Genomic DNA, 21,890 nt, shown 5'->3' with positions numbered 1-21,890 from the left:
AAAACCCCCTTTTCATTTTCTATCAGTGGGGGCAAAGAATTTTTCTGCGGGCCAGTAGCCCCCGTAATGAGGCCTGTGTCCTCAGCCTTCCCGAGGAGGAAAAGGAGGAACAGGGCTGCCAGCCTTTGTGCTAATCCAGAAAGATGATGACGGTGACTTAGGGAAGTCTAAAAGCAGGAAAAATGAGCCCCTCCTCGGGGCTCTAACAGAGAGGCAGAGAGCCCCTGGGTCAGATCGATAAAATATATAATGGACTGAGGAGGTTTGCTTTGGGAAATCTCCCCATCTGCTCCGTCCCATTATCCTTTCTCATGATGAGGATCCTAAGTGTTTCGCCCTGTGTGAGTGCCATTTAAACACCCACCCTTGTGTGAGAGGAGGTAGGGGCCCCGGGAGGTGGACTCCCCAGTAAATATCGGTTTAAGTGGAGTAAACAAAAATGTGGTGCGCCATCCCTGATTTATTGACTCACTTCTCCCAGTCAATTTCCCGCCAGGGAGCCACATGGGGCTGCAAAGCGAGAGGTGAACAGATTGGAAGCCGTGCGAAAATCTTCCGAATGATGCTCAGAAAACAGGGTGTCATCCCTGGAATACATTGCAACACCCGGATACAAATCCCCGAGCAGAATTTACTGCGGGGTGTTTACGGTGGATCCGAAGCACCAAACACACTCAGGGCTCCCAACCAGCGCTTGATCAATGTGCCAAGGTGAGGAATTTTATTAGCCAGAAGTTTCCCTGGAGGATTTAAAGGGGGTGAGGTGGGGAGGGTGGTGTGAGTCAGAGTGAGGGAAGAACAATCCTTCCCGGGAGGACTCCCGGGGATGAGGGAGGAGAGGGGGCAGGGAGCATCTGAGTGAGTCCTCCAGCCTTCCTAGAGCCACCCAGCAGGCCAGTGGGAGGGTGGGGAAGGCAGCCACCATTGCTGATGGGGGGAAGAACTATTGATGGCTGAGAGCCCAGGCAAGCCTGGGAAAGGAAGGTGAGCTGACAGGTAGGAAAACAGGAGACTTTCTTTTCACACGGGGAAGCAAAAATGAAGGTTTTTGTTATTGATTCTTTTTTAAAGGCCTGTTATTGGTTGCAATTTTATCTCCTTTAATATTTTAAGAGAAAAAAATCCAACGTTGGCATTATTTTTCACTGTCATGTAATGGATGGTTTCTGACAACGTGACTCAAACAGAGCCCTGTGGGGAATGGGGAGTTACTTGGGTTGCATTTGGGGGGCTGCATCCGGATTCTGGTGCAAATGTGTTGTACCCAGCGTGGACCTGGGCAGAGAGCGTTTTACACTGTGACCTCCTGGCTCTGGGCTTGTGAAGTCCGTGGTTTCAGCCTTATCTGACTTGAGCTATTCTGGGTCTCAGAATACAAATGCAAGTCAGAGAGACGTTGCAGAGAGAGCACGAAAACCGGAACTGTGTTTTCTGGGAGTATGCACAGTAGGGGGACAGGATATTTTAGGTGGAAAGTCTCAGAGTAATCGGTAAATTGAGGAAACCATATTAACCTCCCCTGGAAAAGTCTGAAGGTTTAAATTTGAAATTAGATTGATTTCCCCCACCTCCCAATTTCCACAAACACCAAGGTTTTGGGTTGTATTTGTTTTTGTTTTTAGAATTTAGAGGCCCTTGCCTTCTATGTCACAGGTTATGGAAAAAAAAAAAAGAGAGATAAGTAAGTAAATAAATTAGAGGCATTTTCAAATACTGAGAGTTTGGGGGTTGTTTTGTTTTGTTTTGTTTTTGAGACAGAGTCTCGTTCTTTCACTGAAGCTGAAGTGCAGTGACGCGATCTCCGCTCACTGCAACCTCTGTCTCCAAGGTTCAAGCTATTCTCCTGCCCAGCCTCCCAAGTACCTGGGATTATAGGCAAGCACCACCACGCCTGGCTAATTTTTGTAGTTTTAGTGGAGATGGGGTTTCACCATGTTGGCCAGGCTGGTCACCAACTCCTGAACTCAAGTGATCCACCTGTCTTGGCCTTCCAAAGTGCTGGGATTATAGGCATGAGTCACTGTGCCCAGCCCTGAGAGTTTTTAAAAGAATTTAAAACTTATGACCCCATCTTTCCTTCCTTTGGTCATTCACACACTTACGGAATACTAAATAATTGAACCAATAAAGGAATGAGGAATTGTCCTCCTGTTCCACAGAACCTAGCACCCAGAAGGTCCACAGTAAATACCTGTGGACTGCCTGAACAGCTGCCCATTGGGGTGCCAAGACTGGCCATAAGGAGGATGTCATCAAGTACTGCTCTGTGAATTTATAGCCCAGTGACCAGAAAAAGAAAGAGCGAGAAAGAAGGGAACAGAGAACCAGAGCTAACCAGGCAAATCCATGCTTGCAAATGAACCCCCAGCTGCCATCTTCATGCCTGCCTCTCTCCCCTTTGCCCATCATTACAGATTACATCTCTGCCCGCTGTTGACTTTGCAGTTCTTTCATGAAAGGGATGGGATCTGTTTCTCCATATCCTGGCTTTGCGTTTACCCATGGGACTCACTTTCCCCAGTGGAATGAGGTGGGTGTGATGGTGCACCTAGGCTTTAAGAGCACCCATGCCTTTGCTCTTGTTCTCTGATCTTTCTGCCATCATCATGAGCAAAGCATGCCTGACCAGCCCACTGTCTCAGGAGGAAGACAAGAGATGCGTGGATCAGAGCCTCTCTGGCCAAGCCCAGTCTAGCACATCCAAGCATCCAAGCCTCTGCTGGCCCTCTGATCAATGAAAATAAATAACTACTGTTTTTTGTTTGTTTGTTTGTTTTTGAGACGGAGTCTTGCTCTGTCACCCAGGCTGGAGTGCAGTGGTGCAATCTCAGCTCACTGCAAGCTCTGCCTCCTGGGTTCACGCCATTCTCCTGCCTCAGCCTCCATCCAGAGGAGCTGGGACTACAGGTGCCCACCACCACACCAGGCTAATTTTTTGTGTTTTTAGTAGAGACAGGGTTTCACCGTGTTAGCCAGGATGGTCTCGACCTCCTGACCTTGTGATCCACCCGCCCTTGGCCTCCCAAAGTGCTGGGATTGCAGGCAAGAGCCACCACACCCAGCCTAAATAACTACTGTTTTAAGCCACTGAGTTTTGGGGTCATTTGTTACGCAGCAGTTTTATAGTGGTAGCTAACCAATACACCCCATTCCTGTGGATGGTTCAGTCTTCCCTGGTGCACATGTCTGGCTCGTCTGCACCTCCCACAACACCCCCACCCATTGTTTCTCTACATGTGATTCTAGTATTGATTCCTAAGACCCTTGAGCACCACCACTATTTCATCTCCTTTGAATCTTTCTTCTGTCCACGTCACCTCTTGCATCTGGATCTGGCTTGTCCTGCCCTCATCCCCTCTCCCCTGTGCTTGGTGTTCATATCCACTCTTCGTCCCTCCTGTCGCCACTTCTCCCTGCCTCCGGGCATGGGCAGGTGCCTCCCTCCCACTGCCCTACTCCTGGAATCTCCGCTGCCACCTTTGATAAAAGGGATTTAGAAATGCTCCATGAAGGCATTATTCATACACGAGACATTGTCACTGTTGACAGGGTAGGTAGGTCCCCCTGTGGGCCTTGGTGACCTCCGATGCCAAGATCTCCTGGTGGAGGGAGCCGGGCTTGTGTGGAATAGACACAGCCTTGTCTGGCAGCGCGCAGCCTCTGCCAACAGCAAATTCTGTCGACCGCGACTGTTACTTGACAGCATTTATTAACATATTAATGACAGAAAAAGGCTTTTTGGCAGAAATATCTCATCCTTGAGTCCTCCTCTCTGGAAAAAAAGGAATGGGGTTCTTTGGGGAGTTAAAGCAGACAAAAAAGAGCCAAGACGCCCTGGAGAGGATCCCCCGTTCTCACGCTGTCTTGGAATGTGGGCTCTCTAGGCATGACACTCATCTCTTGAGCCCCAAAGCCATGCCTTTGATTGCAAGAAACAGAGACCCACACAGGCTTGCCCAAGCAAAAGGGATGTCTCCACCAGGATCCATCAGGAAAGATGGTAAACTTGGGTTAAGATAGCCACAAAGGGCTGAAGAAAGAGATCAGAGTCCTTTCTCCGTACCCACGGCAGATTGGTTTCAGCATCCCCCACGGGTACCAAAATCTGCAGATGCTCAAATCCCTGATATAGAAGGGCATATTATTTACATGTAACCCACACACATCTTCCTGTATACGTTAAATCACCTCTAGGTTACTTATAGTACCAGATACAATGTGAGTGCTTTGTAAATAGTTGTTATACTGCATTATTTTAGCAATTTGTATTATTTTATTGTTGTATTTTCTTTTTTACAATATTTTTGATCTAGGGTTGGCAGGCCCTGTGATTGGTGGGCCCGTGGTTGGTGGAGCCGTGGTTGGTGGGGCCCATGGTTGGCGGGGCCCGTGGTTGGTAGGCCCAAGGCGACCCCACGAGGAAAGAGCTGGGCATCAACACCCTGGCCTTGCTCCTCTGTCCCTCTGAATTGCTTCTGGGCATCCTCATTGGGTGAACCAAGTGGGAAGCCAGAACCAGGGTAGGCCATTGATACTATCCATGAAGATCAGCCTCCTGGGCTGAGAGTTGAAAGGAGCAGGTGGATCGCAGGGTTGGATATCTGTAGCTCTTAAGCACACCCAGCACAGCTCTTGGGGCCGGGCTCCACACAGTCTGATCTGAGAAGGGGTCCTGGTAACAGCACCACCACGGCCATGACTCAGCCGCTCTCCATGCCTTTGGTCTCACCGCCAAGTGTCAAATCAAGTCCTTGTTTCTTTGTTTGAATTCCAAAGAAAGAGAGAATCTGATTTGACAGAATTTCAGATTTGGGAACCAAAATACATACTACAAGAGGAAGCTGGAGAGCCTCTGGGCTGCTCGGACCAGGCTGGCAGGTGGCACGCTTCCTTCCATGGGGGATGAGGGGATACGTATCTGGGAATGATGTATTCTTATTCATTCATTCTGAGTTTGAAATTTCCCAGGAGCGGATCCTGAGATGCTGATGCCAATGCAGGTAGTTTATTTTGGAGGTGGCCCAGGAAAGCATAGATAGGGGAGTAGAGAAGTGAGGTGGGAGGGGAGGAACCTCTAATAGAGAGTGTGTTACTGAGCCGACCACCACCAAGACACCTGGGCTTCATCCTGCTGGGTTCAGAATTAGTGACTCAGTGTAGACCATGTCCTCAGAGTGACTCCAACTCCAGTGTGGTGTGTGGTGTGTGGTGTGTGGTGTGTGGATATGTATAGTTATATTTATATTGTTTTTGTTTTGTTTTGTTTTATTGCGAGACAGAGTCTTGCTCTGTCTCCCAGGCTGGAGTGCAGTGGCACTATCTCGGCTCACTGCCACCTCCACCTCCCGTGTTCAAGAGATTCTTCTGCCTCAGCCTCCCGAGTAGCTGGGATTACAGGCGCCTGCTACCGTGCCTGGCTTATTTTTGTATTTTTAGTAGAGACAGGGTTTCACCATGTTGGCCAGGCTGGTCTCGAACTCCTGACCTCAGGTAATTCACCCACCTTGGCCTCCCAAAGTGCTGGGATTATAGCATGCCCGGTCTTACACTGTATTTTGATATATGTTATACATATATCAGTTATATTGCACATACCTATATATTTTATATATATATATATATAAAAAAAATCAGTCATTGGCTGAGTGTTACTGAATGAAGAAGGCCATCCAGTCTCAGGTTCTTTTGGACCCTATGGGCCAGAGAGGGCCCCCAGGCAGCTAGAAGTCAGGGCAGTGCACTACGATAGTGGGTTTTTTTTGTTGTTTTGTTTTGAGAAAAGGTCTTACTCTGTCATCCAGGCTGGAATGCAGTGGTGTGCCATCTTGGCTCACTGCAGCTTCCACCTCCTGGGCTCAGGTAATCCTCCCACCTCAGCCTCCTGAGTACCTAGAACAGGAGCGTGCTACCATGCCCAGCTAATTTTCTAATGTTTTATGAAGATGGGGTCTCACTATGTTGCCTAGGCTGGTCTTGAACTCCTGGCCTCAAGCAGTCCGCCCCACCTTGGCCTCCCAAAGCACCGGGACTACGGGTGTGAGCCACCGTCCCTGGCCGGTGTTTTAAGGTTTCTTGGGATTTGTCTTAATTCAGGTATGGTAAGACACATAGACACAGAAATGACGGTCATGAAAAAAGGCTTTTTATACTCACAGATTCCAGGACATGTCACACGGGGCCACAAAAAGCAGGCCCAGGGTCAGTCGAGAGACAGAGGGGGTGGGAGAAAGTGTGTGAGAGCCTTTGTGGTGGTTTCCAAGGGAAGGCACAGGTGAGGCAGGGCGAGCAGGCTTCAGGTTGGCTGTTTGGATCATTTCAGTGGGCTCCGGGGCCCAGGAGCTGCCCCTTGTTATCCAGTACCTGGCCCTGGAGTGGTCAGGGCAGGTTGGATGGGTGGCCAGAGTGTGAGAGCCCCACAGAGGAGGTGGTCGGAGATGAGTTGGTGGGTTTGCAGATGAAAGCTATACTCACAGGTGAGTCATTTACTATCTCTAGGGATCGGTTAGCCCTGGGAGGGAGGCACAGTCCCTCCAGGGTCAGAAAGACCCGTGGCATCAAAGAGTCAGAACATAGCAAAGGAAAGTCATGGTGAGTACAAATGGTCAGGACAGAGGGGACTTGAGGGGCGAGCACTGACGGCAACTGCTGCACCTTTATTCAACTACTTATTAGCACCCTGTTTAGAAAGTCCTGTCCCACATGCAGGGGAAATGGGGTAAATACTTGTTGCTGCCTTCGTGGTGCGTGGCACGTGGGCGTGGGGCCTCAGCACAGGGCAGGTGGAGCAGGAGCCCCGGTGCGTACAGGCGTCATCTGCGCCCTGGAGGACGAGGAGCACGTGTTTCTGGTCCCGAATCTAGTCTGGGCACCAGGGGCTCTGCTTCCAGAGCCAGTTCTCCAAGCAACTTGGCACACATATTGCAGTTCCCTGTGCCAGAGCTTGACCGGGGTGGCGCCATCCACTGGCTTCTCGGGACATGATACTTTCTGCTGAACCAACATGGCACACCCTGTGTCTTCCAAGGCCATTTGGGGGAACTTGTGGATCTGCACAGGAGGCCAGTTGGCAGTGAACAGAACAGGGTGCATAGAGGATCCCGATGGTGGAAGTCGGGGCACTCAGGAAGGCTAGCGCCTCTTGGAGAAGGATCGGTCTACATAAGGTCTCTCAATGTCAACCACTTTGTATTAAAAAACAAAACAAAACAAAAACAAACAATAACAACAACAACAACAAAATACTTCGAATGGTGGGAGCCTCCCGAGGCTCCAAACACCAAAAGTCTTCAAACAAGGCAATTAATTTTTCCATTTAAATCCCATCCTCCCTGAAGCCATGAGAGTTTTCTCATAGTGAACTCTGAACATTCACGTGGCTGGAAGTAAATCAGTTACTCGTGCTGAAAAGAAGAGAGCCACACACTAAAAGGAAAACGAAAAAAGTCATGAGGACGTGTGAAAAATGGACCGACTTCGAGAGTCTACTTTGGAAAACATCATCCTTTTTCAAGCATTTCCACTTCATTTCTGAGTTAATGGGTCCCTCGTTTCCAGGGTGCCATTTTCCCTTCAAAAGATGAGAGCCAGCCTGGATAGAGACACCCTTTCTCTCTGGGGAGCAAGTTGGGGGTGTCTCTGCTTCCAGACAGTGTGGCAAAGCACACTGCAGGCCCAGCCTCGTCCAACTCCATTGCAGCATTACACAGAAACGCTTAAAACCCAGGACAGTTGCAAATGCCTTTCTTCATTATGATTTTTTTTTCCTAGAGCTTGCTAATTAAATCATTAAAATTTTATCTTCACTTAACCATGGATAAGAAGCATTTCAAACATTTAATTAGTATGCTGCAAGAGGTGCATAGAAACCAGGAATCTTTGCAAGTTGGATCTGTTAGGAAGGGGAGGTAGATGAAGTGGGGGAGGGAAAAGGCACCAGAAAGGAGATAGCAAAAGACGATGGGGTGGCTTATTTGCAAAGGAATCTGTAACCGCTTTGCCGCCTGTGATCAGAGCCACCTACCTGGTCCTGTTCCGTGCCTCTCTCATGAGCTTTGGCTGGCAGCCACAGCCAGATTCCTACCCAGAATGGCAACCCCTGTGAGTGGGGACAGGGATGGGTGTGGGGCGGAATGCTTTTCGAGTTTCAGGGCTCTCGGCTCCACATTCTAAATTGCATTTCAAATTTTACATACATTTACATGCAGGGTCTCTGAGTTCCCTGCCCTTCTCTCACTCCCAGTCAGCAAAATAAAATATCATGAAATAAAATGGAAGTAGTGCAGCTCCAAGGTCAAGCTAATATTCAGCAGGTTGCGAAAAGGGCCCCCAGTCCCTGGGGAATAGACGCTGTCAGTTCCAGAGCCTGTCTCTAGTGCCCAGCAGCATGCTAAGTGCATCCTGTGATCTCACGTCATCCCACAACCACCCTGGGGTTTGTATTATCATCTCCTTAGCACGACCCACCTGTGGCTGTATTCGTTTCCTAGGGATCCCATCACCACGTACCATACACTTGGTGGCTTAGAACAACAGACACTGGCCAGGCGCGGCGGCTCACACCTGTAATCCCAGCACTTTGGGAGGCCAAGGCAGGTGGATCACTTGAGGTCAGGATTTTGAGACCAGCCTGGACAACAGGGTGAAACCCTGTCTCTACTAAAAACACAGAAATTAACCGGGCGTGGTGGTGTGCACTTGTAATCCCAGCTACTCGGGAGGCTGAGGCAGGAGAATCGCTTGAACCCGGGAGGCGGAGATTGCAGTGAGCAGAGATCGTGCCACTGCACTGCAACCTGGGCAGCACAGCAAAGACTCTGTCTCAAAAAAAAAAAAAAAAAGAGGCTCAAGCCTGTAATCCCAGCATTTTGGGAGGCTGAGACGGGCGGATCACGAGGTCAGGAGATCGAGACCATCCTGGCTAACACGGTGAAACCCTGTCTCTACTAAAAAATACAAAAAACTAGCCAGGCGAGGTGGCGGGCGCCTGTAGTCCCAGCTACTTGGGAGGCTGAGGCAGGAGAATGACGTAAACCCGGGAGGCGGAGTTTGCAGTGAGCAGAGATGGTGCCACTGCACTCCAGCCTGGGCGACAGAGCAAAGACTCTGTCTCAAAAAAAAAAAAAAAAAAAAAAAAAAATCCACAAAACCAGACACTTATTTTCTCATGGTTCTGCAGGCCAGAAGTCCAAAGTCAAGTGCCATGCTCCCTCTGAAGCCTGCAGGGAAGGACTGTCCCTTGCTTGTTCCAGCTGCTGGGAGCCACAGACCTTCCTTAGTTTGCACCCTCATCACTCCGATCTCCATGTGACACTCTTCCTGTGTCTCCACGCCCTCTCCCCTAAGCCTGCCGTCTCTGTCCAAATTTCTCCTTTTTGTAAGACTACAGTTATGTTGGGTTAATGTCCATCCATCCTAATGACCTCATCTTTTTGTGGTTCTTGTTCTGAGACAGGATGCCACTCTGTGAGCCAGGCTGGAGTGCAGTGGCACGATCATAGCTCACTACAGCCCCAAGCCCTGGGTTCAAGCAAACCTCCTGCCTCAGCCTCCCAAGTAGGTGGAACTGTAGGTGCATGCCATGCGTGCGATCATGCCCAGGTAATTTTTTTTTAAATTGTGTAGAGATGAGGTCTCGCTGTGTTGCTAAGGCTGGTCTCAAATGCCTGGGGTCAATCGAGGCTCCCTCCTCAGCCTCCCAAAGTGCTGGGATTCCAGGCATGAGGCACCGCGCCTGGCCAAATGACCTCATCTGAATTACCTCTATAAAGACCCTGTCTCCAAGGAAGGTCTTAGAGTTAAGACTCCAGCTTACCTTATTGGGCAGAGCAATTCCACCCATAACAAGAGCAAGGAGAGGTTTGGAAGGTAGTTCAAGGCCACACAGCTGGTAAAAATGGGAGCTGCATTTCCTGCCCAGTCCGACCTCAGCGCAGGCTCCTGCTGCCTTGCTGTCAGAGGTGTGCCCTCTAGGCCTCAAGCTCAGGGGCTTCTGCCACCCCCAGGAGGGTCCCAGTCCTGGAGCCGGCCAAGACCAGTCAGCAGGAGGACATCAGGCAGGCCCAGAGCCACCCAGACCAAGCATGACAGGCGCTGGCCAGACGTGATGGACACCCAGGAGCCTGAAGCTTCAGCCTTCTCTCATGGACAGAGTTGCTACCATCTTTGTCACCGCTGTTTTGTGGGCTTTCAAGGCCTGTGCAAATAAAATCTCCACGTGCAAGAATTTCATGGGGTCCTGTCAAGGGGGCTGCCTACCCCCCGCCTCCAGGTCTACCGACTGCCTTGCTCACACCTGTCCTCACAACCACTTTGTCCCTGGATAGGACAAAGTGGTCCTGAGATGGACAGCCAAAATTCACACAGAATTCACAAAATTCACACAGGACTCATGTCCTTGTGTCCTAAGCCCTGGAAGCACCTGCCCAGGGGCCCCGGCATCACTCAGGGGTTGACGGGAAGGGAGGGGCCTGACAAGACTTGTGGGTCCCCCACAGTCAGTCCCTGCCTTCCAGGGCCATCTCTGTCACCCCCACCCCCATCCTGCTTGGAAGGAAGCTCCAGGGTGCAAGCAGGAGAGAGGAAGCTGGAGGAGCCATGGGAAGGGGTGGTCCGGGATAGCCGGACATCCACTGTCACTCCCGGCCAGCTCAGGACAAGCGGACAGTCTTTGGGATGCTCCACGCTCCACTTTCATTCCTACTCTAAATAAATGGCCCCCGGGCACACTGGCCAGCTTTTCTACAGGAGGGGATTAGAGAGAGGAAGGAGTTCCCATTAAACACAGCAATTATTTAAAATCCTTCTAGGCAACATGCAGGAGACAGTATGCAAAACACTTTAGGAGACTCCAGCACCGAACCACAACGATACTGTCAAGTTGTAGATATGGTGGGAGAAAGAACGCCCCATGTCAGCACTCATAAAACACAACACACGTGGTTTAGAGCAGCAGCGACAGCTATTAACCTGATATGTTTGTTATGAGATAATGAGAGCATGCAGTTCTTTGATTTCCACTAACTACCTGGGGAGCTTAACCCTTCCTCTGGAACGGTCTCTGGTCTCCCGGCTGGAATGTGTTATCTGATTGTAGGCCTTCTTGGCAGGCTCCCTGGTGTGCTACAATTTCAGATGCTTGGGTGATAGACTCTGATCTCAGTGAATTACTGAGATTTCTTCAAAGAGCTGGGGGAGCAGGTGAGCTGAGGGGGAAGGAAGTGTCACCACTAGTAGATGGAGTACGGGAACAAACCCTCTGTCCATTGTAATCACCTGCCACAGTGAACCTGCAGTTTTGTCTTGGTCAAAGAAGGAGGTTGGGCATGGAAAGGCAGGTCTGTAGGGCCCCACACAGTCGTTAGTGTAAAAACACAGGCTCTGTGCCCCTCCTCTATTCCCTAGCAGGTAAGAATTCACTTCATTCCTCCCAGGAGCCAGGCATATGTGAATCCAAGGAAGTCCTGGTTAGGCCGAGCATGGTGGCTCACACCTGTGATCCCAGCACTTTGGGAGGCCGAGGCAGGAGAATCACTTGAGCCCAGGAGTTCAAGACCAGCCTGGGCAAGATAGTAAGACCCCTATCTCTACCAAAAATAAATAAATAAATAAAATGCAAAAGTTAGCCAGGTGTGGTGGCACACATCTGTAGTCCCAGCTACTTGGGAGGCTGAGGCAGGAGAATCACTTGAACCTGGGAGGTAGAGGCTGCAGTGAGCTGTGATTACGCCACTGTACTCCAGCCTGGGTGACAGAGCAAGACCCTATCTCAAAAAAGAAAGAAAGAAAGAAAGAAAAAGTTCTGGTTAGACTTGGACTGAGCAGAGAGAAGGCAAAAGTCACTTCTGTTTCCTTGTTAGAAGGGAACATTTCAAAGAACAGAAAGCAGACAGGACTTTGTGAGGTGTGTCCTGAACTTTCTCTCGCCCGGAGCACTCCCTGGGGCCTTACTGATGCCCTAGGCAGTTTGCATTGCAGAGAATCTGAGGAGTGCTCCTAATTGGTCCTGCATGCTTCTGAGCCAGTCCACTCCATCCTCTGTGGTTACCGGCTCCTCTCTCACCATAAAACCAGAGCATATGGCTCTCATAGCCAGAGGGGTTTCTCCGCTGACTGGGAGCTGTGACAAGCCTGCCATGTTCCCTATCGGGCCCAGTGGGTAGTGTCTGGGGTCAGAGCCCAGTCTTGTGTCTTCCCCACACACAAGGTTCTGTGGGGTCTTGGCCAATGATACTCTGAAGGTCTTAGACTTGCAGCTGGAGGGGTGGTTGTCCATGTACTGGCAAGCATTCCCTGGAACTTGGTTCAAAACCTGCACCTCCTGAGACAGAATCCACATATGCCCTTGGGACTTTCAGGTGATCCGGTGCTTCTCATGACTTGAGAAGAGCTTCTCTGGGTGTGCTGGTCCATTGTCACACTGCTAATAAAGACATGCCCGAGACTGGGTAATTTATACAGGAAAGACGTTTAATGGACCAACAGTTCCACACGGCTTGGGAGGCACAATCACGGTGGAAGGCAAGGAGGAGCAAGTCACATCTTACATGGATGGCAGCAGGCAAAGAGAGCTTCTGCAGGCAAACTCCCCCTTATAAAACTATCAGATCTTGGCCAGGCACGGTGGCTCACGCCTGTAATCCCAGCACTTTGGGAGGCTGAGGCGGGTGGATCACCTGAGGTCAGGAGTTCAAGACCAGCCTGGCCAACATGGTGAAACCCGGTCTCTACTGAAAATACAAAAAAATTAGTTGGGCATGGTGGCGGGTGCCTGTAATGCCAGCTACTTTGGGAGACTGAGGCAGGAGAATCACTTGAACCTGGGAGGCAGAGGTTGCAGTGAGCTGAGATGGTGCCATTGCACTCCAGCCTGGGTGACAAGAGTGAAACTCTGTCTAAAAAAAAAAAAAAAAAAAAAAAAAAAGCCTATCAGATCTTGTGAGACTTATTCACTATCACGAGAAAGATCTGCCCCCATAATTCAATTACCTCCCCCGGGACCCTCCCATAACACGTGGGAATTCAAGATGAGATTTGGGTGGGGACACAGCCAAACCATATCACTGGGGTTCACGAACCCGAGCTAAACAGCACCCCTCCCAAGGAGGGAAGAAGGGAAGGAATCTCCAGACCTGCCAATCTAAAGGAAAAGCCCCAAAAGGGGAGGCCCCTTGCTCATGGGAAAGAAATGGCGGCTTTTCGAGCTGGGCTACTTACAGGGTAAAGTGAGGCATGTACTCCACAGCGTGGGTAAGAGATGACACCCTCCAGGAGAGAAAGCAAGTGTGTTGAGAACACAAGACAAAAAAAAAGAGAAGCTCCTTAATCCGGTGTCATCCTCCCACCCACCTGGGATGTGCTTAAGATGCTACCCTCTGCCCTCTACTGGGCCCCATGGGAAATACAACTGGGTGGGTGGGTGGGTGGAGAAGAAAAGAGATTATCACCAGGTCTGAAGTGACCGCACAGCATTTCTTTATTCTTTTTTTTCTTTTCTTTTTTTTTGAGATGGAGTCTCGTTGTGTCACCCAGGCTGGAGTACAATGGCGCAATCTTGGCTCACTGCAACCTCCAGCTACCGGGTTCACGCCATTCTCCTGCCTCAGCCTCCCAAGTAGCTGGGACTACAGGCGCCTGCCACCACGCCCAGCTAATTTTTGTATTTTTGGTAGAGACAGGGTTTCACCATGTTAGCCAGGCTGGTCTTGAACTCCTGACCTCAGGTGATCCGCCTGCCTCGGCCTCCCAAAGTGCTGGGATTACAGGCATGAGCCACTGCACCTGGCCAGCATTTCTTTTCTTTTTAATTTTTTCTTTCTTTTTTTTTTCTGTAGAGATGGGGTCTCCCTATCTTGCCCAAGCTGGTCTCAAACTCCTGGGCTCAAGCGATCCTCCTGCCTTGGCCTCCCAAAGTGCTGAGATTACAGGTGTGAGCCACCACGCCTGGTTGCAGTGATAATTTCAATAACAATAAAGACTATGATTAATCATCATAGCCAACATTTACCGAGGACAACTCTGTTCCAGGCACTCTATTCTGTGGTCTTTTTTTTTTTTTTTTTTTGAATTATAAAAAAAATTTTTATTTTTTTATTGAGACAAGATCTCACTATGTTGCCCAGGTTGGTCTCAAACTCCTCTCACCTCCCAAAGCTGTGGGTTTACAGGTGTGAATCAACAAGGCAAGCAGTAAAGAACGTTTTGACTCCATTTTGTGGCCGCTGCCAAGAGGAGAAAAGGGATTGAACAAAACTGTTTCAAGGAGAGTGGTCCAGCAGCCAGGCACGGTGGCTCACGCCTGTAATCCCAGCAGTTTGGGAGGCCAAGGCGGGTGGATCACCTGAGGTCAGGAGTTCAAACCCACATGGAGAAATCCCGTCTCTACTAAAAATACAAAAATTAGCCACGTGTGGTGGCAGGTGCCTGTAATCCCAGCTACTCAGGAGGCTGAGGTAGGAGAATCACTTGAATCCAGGAGGTGGAGGTTGCAGTGAGCTGAGATCATGCCACTGTACTCCAGCCTGGGCAACAAAGCAAGACTCTATTTCAAAAAAAATAAAGGAGAGTGGTCCAAAGAGCCCCCGTGTGAATTTTGACCGTCCAGCTCATGAAAGCCGTGAAAAATTTCCTTTTAAAAAATACAATGTTAAAAAAGATAATTTCTCCCTCAGACTTAAAGAATATATTAATGGGCTTGGAAAGACTGATTTTTCAATAAAGAGCTCACCAAGTCAGCCAGGGAAAATAAAACACAGCAACAACAAACACACATGCCCACACGCACACCCACACACACACACCAGCCTCACAAAAGCTTAAACACACAGCATCTTAATAAGGCACCAAAATGCCTACTGGTTATGTTTATGCTCTTTTTAATTGTGCTAAAATATACATAACATAAAATCTACCATTTTAATAATTTCTTCTTTTTATTATTATTATTATTATTATTATTTCCATTTTCTAAGAGACAGGATCCTGCTCTGTTACCCAGGCTGCAGTGCAGTGATGCAATCATAACTCACTGCAGCCTCGAACTCCTGGGTTCCAGCAATCCTCCCGCCTCGGCTTCCTGAGTAGCTGGGACTACAGGCATAAGCCACTGTGCCTGGCCCATTGTAACCATTTCTAAGTGCACATTTGAGTGGCATTAAACTCATTCAGTGTTGGGCAACCATCACCACCATCCACCTCCAGAATGTTTTCATCTTCCCAAACTGAAACTCTGTCCCCATTCAGCCACCTCTCATCTCCCCTTCTGTATTAGCCAGGGTTCTCTAGAGGGAGAGAGCTAATGGAATATATATAAGGGGAGTTTATTAAGTGTTAACTCACACAATCCCAGGGTCCCACAATAGGCTGTCTGCAGGCTGAGGAACAAGAAGAGTCAGTCCGAGTTCCAAAACTGAAGAACTTGGCGGGCAGGAAGAATCCAGCACAGGAGAAAGATGGAGGCTGGGAGGCTAGGCCAGTCTCTCCTTTCACATTTTTCTGCCTGCTCTTATTCTAGCCATGCTGGCAGCTGATTAGATGGTGCCCACCCAGATTAAGAGTGGGTCGGCCTTTCCCAGCCACTGACTCAAATGTTCATCTCTTTTGGCAACATCCTCACAGACACACAAGGGTCGATACTTTGTATCCTTCAATCCAATCAAGTTGACACTCAGTATGAACCATGGCACCCTCCTCCCAGCTCCTGGTAACCTATTTTCTACTTTCCATCTCTATGACTTTGGTAACTCTAAGTGCCTCAGATATGTGAGTTATGTGTTTTTTAAGTAGCCAAATTAAACTAAACTGTTTAGTTTTACTAAGAAGAAAAAGGCACGGTGAGGCACACGTTGCAATCTCTGATCATAAAAAATAAATACGATTTGCAAGATGACAAATGTGGCCCACACACATATTATTTTTTTTTCTGGAAATGGTCTGCAAACAAATTTAAAATATAAAATGTTTTAACAAGAAAAGAAGGGAAGCAGCAAATAGCAACAGCCCAGCAGTTGTTTAAGGAAAGTTCCAGAAAGTGGTGGTGGGGGTGGGGTGGGTGGGGAAGCCAGTCCTTTCCTGCCTAAGCGGGGAAGCCCCGTGGCTACCCACCGCTTCTCCCCCTAGCTACTGGATACCTGCTCACAGGTGTTTATAAGCTGAGTGGCTCTCCTGTCCCAGCTGTCACAGTCCCACTGGCTGGGTAGCCAGAGGCAACAGGTTTGGGTTCTGAGCCAGGAAGTTAAGAAGCCAGGCAGGGCAACCCCGCCACCCCGATGTCAGAGGCATTTGAACCAGAGCAACTCCATCTTGAAGAGGAGCTGGGTAGAATGAGGCCGAGACCTTCTGGGCAACATTCCCAGACGGTTAAGGTATTCTAAGTCACAGGATGAGATAGGAGGTCGGCGATAGATACAGGTGCTAAAGACCTTGCTGATAAAACAGGTTGCAATAAAGAAGCTGGCAATACCCCAGCAAACCCAACATGGCCACCAGAGTGACCTCTGGTCACCCTCACGGCTACACTCCCACCAGCGCCGTGACAGTTTACAGATGCCATGGCAACGTCAGGAAGTTCCCCTATGTGATCTAAAAGGGAGAGGCATGAATAATCCACCCCTCCTTTAGCATATCATCAAGAAATAACCATAAAAACGGGCAACCAGCAGCCCTCGGGGCTGCTCTGTCTGCGGAGTAGCCATTCTTTTATTCCTTTACTTTCCTCATAAAGTTGATTTCGCTTTACTCCGTGGACTCGCCCCGAATTCTTTCTTGCAAGAGATCCAAGAACCCCCTCTTGGGGTCCGGATCGGGTCCTGTAACACAGGCTCACCTGCTCCTGTTTAACAGATACCCCCTAGGGCTCCTCCGAAGGGGCCAGCTCCAAGTCTGGGCTGGACCCTTTTCCTCTGTGATCCTGGCTTCCTGTTGCCAAGGGAAGAAACCGTCCAGAAAGGCCCTCACCCAGAGCCCCCTAAACCCCTGAAGGAGGATCCCCGATCCCTCCAGCATCATGCTGTAGTTTTCTCCCTACAAACAACTCCATCGACTTCCTTTTTCTCCAGGGAGAGTTCAGGGACCTCTCCGTGGTGAGTTAAACATCCCATCTCTACTAAAAAAAAAAAAAATACAAAAAAAAAACTAGCCAGGCAACGTGGTGGGCGCCTGTAGTCCCAGCTACTCGGGAGGCTGAGGCAGGAGAATGGCGTGAACCCGGGAGGCGGAGCTTGCAGTGAGCTGAGATCTGGCCACTGCACTCCAGCCTGGGCGACAGAGCGAGACTCTGTCTCAAAACAACAACAACAACAACAAAACATCAAATCCGTATAAAAACTGCTCCGGATTCTGCCTAGGTTCTCAGCATCTGGCAAAAACATTTGCAGACCAAGGTCTCTGAGCACATCTTGCTGGGGATTTTTGTTGTTGGTTTTTTTCGTTGTTTTTTTTTTTTTGGGGGGGGGAGCTCTCGTGATTTCTAAATTACATCATGGGGCAGAGCAGAATGGAGGGAGTCAGAGTGCCATCCTTTTAAAAAACATGAACCGTTTCAAGCACAGCGTTTGACGGAGGGTAGACGGTATGAACTTGATCCCACAGGCCTAGTTACTTGCCTTGTGCAAGGCCCCCCGCTCCCCTTCCCGCTTGGAATCATCTTTGTCTAGGAAAAGGATTTCACGCCGAGTCTTTGAGAACACCTCTCAGGCCTGACCGTGGCCTTGGGAAGAAGACTCCCAGGCTGAGGGTCTTGTTGAGAGTTTTAATGTCCCCTTCAGGGACATCTTTGCCTTTCTTTCTTTCAGAAGGGGAATCAGTTCTGGACAGGAGGATGCCTCCCTGCGTTTGCCCTCCCTGCCTTCCCCCACATCCTTCTCTGGAAAGGAGAATGAGGATGAGAATGACCTCCCTCTGCAGGACGAGGTGGGCACGGATTTAATGAAGGATTTCACTCTCAATCGGGCTCAGCTGCAAGCAGGGCAGATGGGGCTGAGCAGGGGTGTGTGGTGGGGTTTGCTCCGGGGAGATGGGAGCAGGAGCATCTGCAGAGTGGAGGCAGGAGGGTCGAAGAGCTCGGGAACCAGACAGTTCTCAGGCGACTCCTGGGAGGCTGGCTTTGATACCATCCCAGAATCTGGTTCAGAGTCAAAGCAAAGGGATGAATTTGTTAGCTGGAACAAGGCCCTGAATTCTCCCCAGGAAATTCACTGAAAGAGAGATTTAACCCGCGAGAGTTCCAGCCAAACAATGAATCACCCGACTTCCCTCCCGTCTTTCGTCTTTCGCAGCCCACGTTTCGCTTTCCTACCTTGGATTAGATAAATTAATGCAGAACATCCGGAAACTCCCGGGACCCTTTGAAGTTTTCAAAGGGCCTCTGCCTACTTTGTCTCCTGTGATCCCCCTGGCAGCCCCCACAGGTGAACGGGGAGAGGAGGTTGGGGTGTGGTCCTCATACAAATGGAGACACAGCAGAACACTAAAGGTGAATGACTTTCCCCAGGTCCCAGCCTGAGGATCAGAGCCCAGGTCTCCCGCCTCATTCCTCGGTGGTTCTGGAGTTCAGGCAACTTCACACCGTGGTGTAGGGAGAAGCGTGAACCCAAAGGTTGGAGCCATGTCTTAGACAAATCACTTCTTTCCCCTGGGCTGTGTCTCCTCTTCCTCTTTTTTTTTTTTTTTTTTTTTTTTTTTGAGATGGTCTCACTCTGTTGTCCAGGCTCACTGGGCGGTGGCAGTGGCACGATCTTGGCTCACTGCAACCTCCGCCTCTCAGGCTCAAGTGATCCTCCCGTCTCACCCTCCAGAGTAGCCAGGATGAGAATGACCTCCCTTCGCAGGACGACGTGGCCACTGATTTAATGGACTTCACTCTCAGTCAGGCTCAGCCGCAGGGAGGGCAGATGGGGCTGGGCAGGGGGCTGTGGTGGGGTGTAGCTAGGACTACAGTTGCATGCTACCACACACGGCTAATTTTTATACTTTTTGTAGAGATAGGGTCTCACTGTGTTGCCCAGGCTGATCTGGAACTCCTAGGCTCAAGCAGTCCTCCTACCTCAGCTTCCTGAGTAGCTGGGACTACAGGCTCACACCACTACACTTGGCCGATTTTTAAATTTGTTTATAGAGTCGGAGTCTCGCTATATTGCCCAGGCTGGTCTAAAACTCCCGTCCTCAAGCAATCCTCCTGCCTCACCCTCTCAAAGTTCTGAGATTACAAGCGTGAGCCAGTGCACCCCGCCTCTCCTCTTTTTTAATGGCTGGGCTGGGCTCTCTAGAACTGTGCTGTCTAACGTGGTAGCAACTAACTCCATGTGACTTTTTGAAGTTAAAGTAATTTAAACTAAATAAAAATTAAAAACTGGTTCCTCAGTCGGACTAACCCCATCCAAAGTGCTCAGTAACTGCATGTGACTAATGGCTCCCATATTGGATGGCACAGAAATAACATTTCCGTCATCACAGAACGTTCTGTTGTCCAGCAACGGGACAGGGCTGGTCAAACTGCAGCCTCAGGGCAAATGCAGTCTGCTGCCTGTTTTTGTAAATAAAGTTTCGTGGGAACAGGGACACACCCATTTATTTATATATTGTCTTTGGCCCCTGTCAGGCAACCAGCGCAGATCTGAGTAGCTGTGACCGAGATGATAAGGCCCGAAAGACCTAAAATATTCACTGTCGGGTCCTTTACGGAAAGCATGCCGACTTCCGCTCTGGAAGACGGAAAATCTCCAGAGTTCCACCCAGACCACTCAGTGTCATTCAGAGGCCCAGAATCATCCCACACTGCAGAGATCCCGCCTCTCCCTGTCCCAGGTATTGGGATTCATGGAACACATCTACCTGTGTGTGTGTTTCCAGAAAGGAAATGTAGTTCTTCATTTTTTTATTTTTGAGACAGGGTCTCACTCTCTTCCCCTGGCTGGAGTGCAGTGATGTGATTGAGGCTCACTGCAGCCTTGACCTCCGAGATTTCCATACTCAAGTGATCCTTTTGCCTCAGCCCCACCAGTAGCTGAGACTACAACAGGCATGAGCCATCACACCTGGTTAATTTTTAAAAAATTTTTAGTACAGGCAGAGGGTCTCACTATGTTGCCCAGGCTGGTCTGGAATTCCTGGGCTCAGGTGATCCTCCGGTCTCGGTCTCCCAAAGTACTGGGATTACAAACATCAGCCACCATGCCCAGCCCTAATAATTTTCAATTCAGGGCCAATCTCATTTCATCTGTTCCTCTACCCACTTTAGATGAGCCCTCGATTCTTTTGAAGCAGATTTCAGTCATTCTGTCACTTAATATGTAAATATTTCAGTATGCATCTCTCAAAAACATAAGCACGATACCAGTATCACAGCTAAAGATATTCACAATAATTCCTTAATCAAATGTGCAGTGTTCAAAGTTCTCTAATTTGTCTCATAGATATTTTTTCTTGTATTATTTTAAAATCTGCTTTGGGATCTAAATCAGATCCATGTGTTGTGATGGGCAGTTGGATCTCTTTGCCTTCTTTAACCTATTACCCTCTCCCTCTTTTTCCTTACAATTCACTTAATGAAAAAATTGGATTATTTGTCCTATAGAGCTAGCCACAGCCTGCACGGTCTGCGATTATTATTATTATTGAGACAGGGTCTTGCCCTGTGCCCCAGGCTAGAGTGCAGTATCACAGTCACAGATCAATACAGCCTCAACCTTTTGGGCTCAAGTGATCCTCCCACCTCAGCCTCCAGAGTAATTGGGACTGCAGGCATATGCCAACACACAGATAATTTTTATATTTTTTGTACAGATGGAATTTTGCCATGTTGCTCAGGCTGGTCTCCAACTCCTGGCCTCAAGTGATCCACCCACCTTGGCTTCCCAAAGAGCTGGGATTATAGGCCACAGTCTGGATTTCGATAATGACATCTCCATGGTGTCATTTGACAGGTTCTTCTGTCCTCTTCATTTTCTGTAGCTCAGTAGTTGGATCTAGTGTTGATCACATTCAGTTTTTGGGGTTTGGCAAGAATATTTCATAGTGTAGTGTCCTGTCCTTCCACTGGGGGGCACAGAGTGCTTGGTTTGTGTCGTTTTTAGAGGTTGTTCACGTTCTTTAATGGTTATTGCTTAGATCCGTTAATTCATTAGGACATGTAAAATGCTGATATTCAAATTCTACATTCCTCTTCCTTAATTAGCTAGAATACTTCTATAACAAGGACCTTCCCCTTATCAACCATTTGGTCACGCTGATGTATCATTGCCGTAAGAAAGATAGGATAAATGCTTAAATTTTTTTCCCTTTTACTGACCAGTTTTCAAAATAATGAGGGGGTATCCTACTATCCTCCAAAGGTGACCAATGAGGGATTTTTTTTCTTCTTTTTTTACGAATCATGAATTCATGGACTTAAACCCATTCACTTTGTTTCAATCCATTCAACTAGTCAACCTCAAGGATGCCAAGGTGTGGAAGAGAATGTGTTGAGTCAACTCTTCCTACATCACTGACCAGCCAACTTCTAAGCACAAAAGCTGTCAGGCTGGCTGGGGCCAGAGTCTCCTCACCTTTTCACAGGCCATAGGAGAGTCTCCTCCTACGCCCCACCCTGGTCAACCCAAGACCTGCTCATGTGCAGATGCATGCTTCAGAGACAGAGCAGCAGGATGCTCTAGAACCAAGCCAGGGGGTGGGAGGGGCCAGACATCTCTCTTGCTCAAGAGTGAGACACCAGGCAGGATGCAGGGGCTCATATCTGTAATCCCAGCCCTTTAGGAGGCTGAGGCAGGAGGATCACTTGAGGCCAGGGGTTTGAGGCTGCAGTGAGCCATGATCGCACCACTGCACTCCAGCCTGGGCACCACAGGCAAGACCTCATCTCTACAAAAAATTTTAAAAATCAGCAGGGCATGGTGGTGTGC

General features: G+C 49.1%; 1 long non-coding RNA gene across 2 annotated transcripts in view; it reads left to right on the top strand.

The window, feature by feature from the left end:
* The first annotated feature begins 938 nt into the window (after positions 1 to 938).
* LOC126951501 (uncharacterized) overlaps positions 939 to 21,890 on the top strand; it is a 34,922-nt gene continuing 13,970 nt past the window's right edge. The window contains exons 1-3 of one of the 2 annotated variants that reach the window (XR_007724495.1): positions 939 to 996; positions 9,452 to 9,552; positions 17,787 to 17,904. This is a non-coding gene — a long non-coding RNA (uncharacterized LOC126951501). Of the gene's footprint in view, positions 997 to 9,451; positions 9,553 to 17,481; positions 17,564 to 17,786; positions 17,905 to 21,890 lie in introns of those variants that run through there. The other variant, XR_007724494.1, reaches the window with a different exon arrangement.

Source organism: Macaca thibetana, chromosome 3, assembly GCF_024542745.1.
Source record: "Macaca thibetana thibetana isolate TM-01 chromosome 3, ASM2454274v1, whole genome shotgun sequence".
Lineage (NCBI taxonomy): Eukaryota > Metazoa > Chordata > Mammalia > Primates > Cercopithecidae > Macaca > Macaca thibetana.
The sequence above is the reverse complement of the archived record's forward strand: the minus strand, read 5'-3'. Positions and strand labels throughout refer to the sequence as shown.